Below are 7,429 nucleotides of genomic sequence, written 5' to 3' on the forward strand. Positions count from 1 at the left end.
TTTTATTCACAACTGCAAAATCTATTGGTTTGGATAGAATCTAAAAAATTTTCATTTTAATTCAAACTTTAAAGGAGTCAAATATATCAATCCAAAGTTTGTGAATTGATTAAATTCTTATAAAATTGAACTGAATGAGAGTAAATTGTAATTTTTTCAAAAATTTATTTTTAAAGAAACATTTTGCTAATTGCAATTACATAATAAAAGAATGAGATTATTTAAATAAATTGTTACAACAAATAGGAGAAGAATGATTTGAACCTTGATTCTCTTTATAAAAACACCAAGTAATATTACTGAGTTCCTAGACTCTTAGTAAATTAAAAATATGTGTATACTTTTCTTTTTAGAATCACGCTTATAACTCTTATAAACACCAATTATACAATTTTTTTTTTTTAAATCCTTATTTCCTTTGATTTCAGTCCAAAAAATTAAAACGAAACAAATAAGTCTAAGGTAGTCATTGCTGATAACTTTTTACATCATTGGCACAGCTTTGAAAGTATCGTTCAAACCTCATGCATAGTGCATTGTATGTCAATGGCTCCAACTTCCAAAAAGTAGCTAAAGCAAGCTCTCTGCATGTATCTTAGTTAGAAGAAATAAGTGTCATCCTAATCTTGACCTCCAAACCCCTATAAAAACCACCTCTCACCACCCCTTTGACCCTAATGGGCCAGACCAACATACACATACATACTTTTAAAGAAAGATAGAGGCAAAAATGGCCCATTACCATCAATTTTGAAAATAATTTGCTCAGAAACACTGTTTCCGAACTATATAGCAATGTACCACTTTTTCGGGTACTCGAGCTTGGTGAGCTCGAGTACCATGTTTTTTTAATCCACCTGGCACCGTGACATGGAAATAAGGAATTAAAAAAATAGCTTGGTACCCGAGCTCAGGAAGCTCGAGTACCAGAAAAGCCCGTTGTCCCCCTGTTACCCACAAACCAAACCATTTGTTAGATTGCTACCCACACTTACACTTTCTCAAACTCCCTCTCAATCTCAATCTGCCTCTCAATCTCAGATATCACTTTCTCAAACTCCCTCTCAATCTCGCCATCACTTTTTCAATCTCCCTCTCAATCTCGCTATCATCTTCCTCAATCTCTCAATCTCCCTATCAGTCTCGCGGTCGCTCTCATTCTGAGTCTCGTTCTTGTTCTTACTCTCGGTCTCGCTCGCGGTCTCCCTCTCAGTCTCGCCGGTCTCGCTCGCGGTCTCCCTCTCAGTCTCGCGCTCGCTCTCACTGTCACTGTCGGTCTGCATCTTCAGTTTGGATTCACCAGGTATGTCTCCTTATCTCAATATTTGTTTCAGCATTGGGTATTTGTGGGTCTCAGCATTGGGTATTTGTGGGTATTTGTGGGTATATGTGGGTCTTTGTGGGTATTTGTAGAGGAGATGCTGTAAATGTTATTTTGTAGTTACAGAACCATTCTCTGGAGCCAGATTGGAGCATTGGGTATACTTGATCGTAGATTTTTGGTTTCAAAATTATCTTTCCATTATAGCTTATACAAATTGAACATTTACTCTACACTGACAAGAAGAGGCTTATGATACATGTGTCAGTAAGCCAACTTATATTGAGGGTAAACCTTAACTAGGAAGTGACCTATGTGTGATTTGTGTTAATTTTCACTTGATTTTAGTAGTGTTTAAATTTAAAAATGCATATAGTTTTACAGACTGGGATTGGGTCCAGTGCTCTAGTGCATTGGATCCAAGCTTTGACCCTAGTTTTACTAAGATTCAACATGAAGTCCAAGATGCTAATGATGTAAGATAACGCTTTTTTTTTTTGGAAGCAGACACGTGAATTGTGATTTGTGAGTTAGGGCCATAATTGTCTCTTAAGTCATAAACATGTACTGGAGCTGAAATGCTGAACTCTGGATTAGCAACTCAGTAAGCTCAAACAAGAAGAGTTGTTCAATTCGTATTTGGAAACTCTCTAACCTAGAGAATGGTGTTGAAAAGTAATTCAATTGTTAGTATAAGATTCTATAAAATATAAAATTTTTATTTGACATATATTAGAGCAGTTCGTCCCTATATAACATAAATGTTTTGTTCATGCTGTCTCATAAAAAGCTATGAGTGATACCGAAACAGTGAGAATAATACTTTAGGAGTTTGTTGCAAATTAACAAAATTTGACATGGTTCTGCCCCATTCTAATTTCCTGGTAGGGCTGATTATATGCGATGGAAGGAATGGAAATATTCTTTACTTGTCTCAAATGTTATAGAGAGATGAGGAATGTTTATATTTGATTAAATTGCACTTTGTTTCTTAAAGTACGTGGTCATTTTGTTTTGTCTCTAAAGCTTAAAGTTTAAACATTTAGATTTTGGATCCGAAAAGTATAATACGCTTTGATATGCGTCCCTTTGTCAATACCCGTTGTTGGGGCCGTTGTTAAATTCCTACTAAGCTGAAAACAATGTAGTTTTGATGTACAGTATTAAACCACATCCTGTAAACTATGCTGTTTTGAGCACATAAAAATTATATTATATTTTTTTTTCCTAGTAAATTACTATTTTTTTGGTTTGTATTTTTATTTATTTAAATTTTCTCTCTATACCCATTGAATCCATACCCATCCATCCACAATTATTGCCACCAACCTCCATCAATGCCACCAGTCAAGTGTTGAAGAAACCCATCTTAGCAGCCTTGAATCCCATCAAAACATCTCTATAATCAGCTTTCAAGACTCTTAAGAAAGAGAATGATCATTGCATTATGTATAAGCAAGTTTGTTAGGTTTCTTTTTCTTGAAAACGAGTCCTCTATTTGTACTTGAGGCCCTTGGCAGTTAGGTGAGAGACTGACAATTGTTCATTTCACGTGTTTCTCTTCTTGGGCTTAAATGACAATTGCCATGGAGTTAAATGTTGTTTGTAATGGTTTCTGTTGGGGTTAAAATAATTCTGAAGTGGGATGAAATAGAGGCACAGTAAGAAACGTACAACTGAAAAGGTGTAGGTGATGTGGTGCCCCCAGTAAAAATAATTGAAAACTAGGACTAATGCTAGGCATAGTAATACTCGAATAGTTGAGGGCAGGGTGGAGCAATTCCCTCAACGTAGTTAAGGGCCTTGAGCAATTTTTGAAACACACATCTGCAAAAGCGACACATGGCATTGATGCAGTTAACTTTGGAATAATTGCCTCAAAGAAGTTGTAAGAAGTTTACTGAGAATAGTTGAAAATTTGGAAAGTGTCATTAACAATTAGCAAGGAAACACATGGAAGGCATAAATTGATAAATGATAATAACCGCTAAAATCTTAAGTATTAATAGAGGCATATTCTACAGAAAATAACACCGCGAATACACTAAAAAATTTGTTGAGATCATTTGTACTTAGTTTTGTAGGAGATATTGTAGTTCTTAGGAGTAGTGAAGAATTTATGTTTGTAAGTGCTTTCTGTGAACTTTGTGATCAAGTTTAATTAAGTTAGTTTCTTGTATCTAGTTGCTGTGCTTGCTTTCAATTAGTTTGGTTTTAGAATGATGACTAGTATATGGTTTATGTAGTTTACTTTGAATTGAATTAGTTTGTTTACTTATATTTCACTTCAAGCCAATTTATTTCGAATTAGATTACTTCAAATCCATTGCATTGGAAATAACTTAGATATCGGTACTTAGTTTCTTAGAAATTGTAGTCATTCTAGTCTTTGTCTTTCATTGTTACTTGCATTACAACAAAGGTCCTCTTAAATGAGGTGTTTCCAAACCTCAAACTCTAATCCACAAAGTTAGATCTCATTTCATGCCAAAATTTTGTCCAAATGGCCAATTTAGGCTTCTGACTTTTGACAAAGACAAAAATATTAGGTATATAGTGTACCTATTTATGTACCAGAACGGAATATTCTGGTTAGAATGGAATGAAAGTCAAAATATTACTGATAAATGCAAAACAAATAGATGGAAAAAAAAATAGTGTTTAAAAAAAAAAAAAAAATCTTTTGACAAATGTGAACTAATTGAATGGACATGAAATATATTTTACTGTTTTCTCCACAAGTAATTAGTATTTTTTTTCTAAATGCAAAGATTAAGGAAATAAAAAGGGATCTTCATGATACACATATATACACCATACAGGCAGCATATCGTACTATTTAGTGATTAATAGGAAATTAGGAATTATCTGTGTAATCTTATGCCATGTTTCAAAGTGTGAAACTATAGGAGATAGGAGATATTTAGCAATAGTTTCGAAATATTTATTATAACCTAATATAGGCTTATTAAAGTAACACCTATATATAGAACAAATTCATGTGGCAGTGTTTTAAGATATATAGCCTCTAAACTCTTACACACAAATAGAATTCATTGTCGCACTTCTAATGTTTCACTTTTTTGCATTAAACTTGAAAGTTGAAACAGATCACATATAATGATGTTGCATATAACCATATGAGCTACTATATATATATATATATATATTCCTTATTCCTAGTAAATAATATTTTTTTTTTCTCTGCATTAATAGAACTGGTTTTCAAGAAAATCCAAATTGGCTGTCCATAAATTGATGGTCTAAAAACATGTAACTATCATGAATACTGTTTTATGAAATTAATAAAGAAGTCTCAATAGCAGATAGCGATCAGCATCAATGTAGTTATGAGCTTATCATCATTAGCAAATTGGTGTCTCAAAGTGGAAAAACCATATGGCTTCAATTTTTATTTGTAACTCTTTAGAAAGCCATATCACAAAATGAGGTTGTACTATTTTAAAAAATATCAATTTGTAATATTTTTTTTTTAAACCATCATCTTTCTTTTGGCTGTGTGCTCCTGTGCTTTGTGCAGTCGGCATTGTAGGTGACCTTACTATCATTCTTTTTTTTTTTTTTTTGATAATCGACCTTACTATCATTCACTCATGTTAAAGGCTAACCATTCGTTTTCCTTTTCACTAGCCTTTTTACCCACCTATCAATTCCAACTGCGGTACCATTCATTCTATTCATCAATTCTATACCATACAGCAATTATGCTAGACACTTAAGACCTCAAAATTTATTCTTCTTAGCAAATGGAAAATATATTTTTCAATAAGTATTGTTACAGTTAAAAGCATCAACATTTTTTCCTTCAATCTTACTTAATTTTGAAACTAATTCAAAGTTTTCCTTTTTTTTTTTCTAGATTAGTCTAAAATTGTGGGCGATCAAACCTCGGACACAAAATTCATATAGGAGATAGAATATCATCAACCCATTAGCCTATTAACCTAACTCAAATCTTTTTTGTATAACTTTATTTGTCTAAAACCTTTTTCAACCAAATAACTATTCACTTATTATTCTGTAAGTGAGTTCCAAAATTATGTACCTCAAATTATTCTCTAGGACTTTATCCTCTAGGTTATTGAACTAACTCAAACTCTTTTGGTATAACTTCATCAAAAAACTTTTGAAGTATATAACTTTTCACTTACTATTCCTCAAGTGAGTTTCATAACTATGTATCTCATGCATTCCCCTACTTTGTCCTCCCTTTTCCTGATTACTAGGCATAGGGCATTGCTTTCCTTTTTCTTTTCTTTTTTCTTTTTTCCTCTCACATTAGGTACATTCATAACTCTTCTTAATTTATCCACCATCCTCTGCTTAAAGGAAAAGAAAATGTCATTTAGTACAAGGATTACTGGCATAAATTGGTGTATTGCTCTGGTCATCCCCTAACATCAAATTAAAAGTTCTGCTTGAGGTGATATTACCAAATTTTGTCACTTCAACATATCATCTTTTAACATATGATTTTATTTTTTATTTTAATCTCTCTCTTTTTGTGACTCTACCTTTTAGGATTACCTTAAGGTATAGTTTTGTTCTTAAATTAGAAATAGATACTCAAACAATTAACATAATATTGAAGTCATACATGCATGTACTTAGTTTGTTTTTGTCTTTATTTTTGTTCCCCTTCTGTTGAGATCTTAGTCCACCATTTGATGTCATAGACTCACAGCCAGACAATATATACAACTAGAGCTCAAATTTCAAGTTGGAAGAATCTCATAGGTTTTTCTTTCTTTTTCAAACTAACATATGGAAATCTGTTATTCTCTTCTTTATACAACGGTGAACTTCTAATAATCCTTAAAACTTTAGAGTTAATACTCTCAAGTCTCATTCTTTTCAAGTCTAAAGCAGCAAGTTAACCATGTGAAGAGGAAAGCTTGTAACTTGTTGGTTGAATTTGCACTTATAAAAATAAGAAGCAACATTTGTGATCGTTTTGCTCTTGTATGATACTCCATGATTTGTACTTTGTAGTTTCCCTCCCCATGTATTGATCTTTCCAACATTGTTCAATACGCATATCATGGAAGATGTTATTCTTTCTGCTAAATATAGTTAAGGAAGACAAGGCTCACACCTCAGTCCATACTTGTGGTGCTATTATTTCATAATTGCTGGAATTTTATTGTTTCTTCATTTTATGTTTGATTTTGTTTTCTTTCATTCTTTCTGCTGCTTCTTTCTGTTCAAGAATGGCAGTGGCTTTTGTCTCCAATAATTTTTTCAGCATACTAGGTTAATGCAAATGTGAATATGCAAGTTTATTTGAATATTTTAGATTTATTAAAAAGAGAATTTATGCAATTTGTATTGTGAAGAATGTTATTGCACCACACAATCGCGTATTTGCAAAAAGTAACCAGCATTGGGAAAAAGGGAAATTTTACTACCATAGACTAATGGAAAACATGTATAACTTATGGTATTTATGTGAGGTAGTGATTTATATCCAGGAACCGCTACTAAAATCAAGAATGCATATAATCTTGTCCCTGAGCAAAAACAATGTATATAATTTTGTCAACAAATACAAGAATTTTTAAAAAAAAAAATTATGATCATTGCAAAGTGACAAAGATATATGCAACTACATTTTCAGCCAATATGTTTTATTAGAGGGTGATCAATTGTGTATATCCATCAAAATATATTTTATCAGTATAAAACAAATGAGAAACAGTCTCAATGAAGCTGCAAGCAAGTAAATAATTGCTTATTGCAAAGTAAGGGACAACATACTTGAAATCCACTGAGGAGAGTTTCCATCTGTGACAAGATTCTATCACATTCACGAATTTGATCATGAAGCGACACTAAATTATCACTTTCTTTTATGTAATCCTGCAACGTTGAAGAAGAAGTTTTAATGCAATAAAAAACATTTAATCTTTATAAAATATATAATAAAAGAGTACTCAAAAAGGATTCTGAAGGTATCTCTGCGACACAAATCTTTACCAATGAATGAAAAAAAAAATCAAAAATCAAAATAAACCAAACACACATTTTCTATTTAAATTCTTACCAAATAAATCTTGTTTCTATAATCTAATATAGTGCCACAGAAGA

This window comes from Quercus lobata, chromosome 4 (assembly GCF_001633185.2).
Source record: "Quercus lobata isolate SW786 chromosome 4, ValleyOak3.0 Primary Assembly, whole genome shotgun sequence".
In the NCBI taxonomy this organism is placed as follows: Eukaryota; Viridiplantae; Streptophyta; class Magnoliopsida; order Fagales; family Fagaceae; genus Quercus; species Quercus lobata.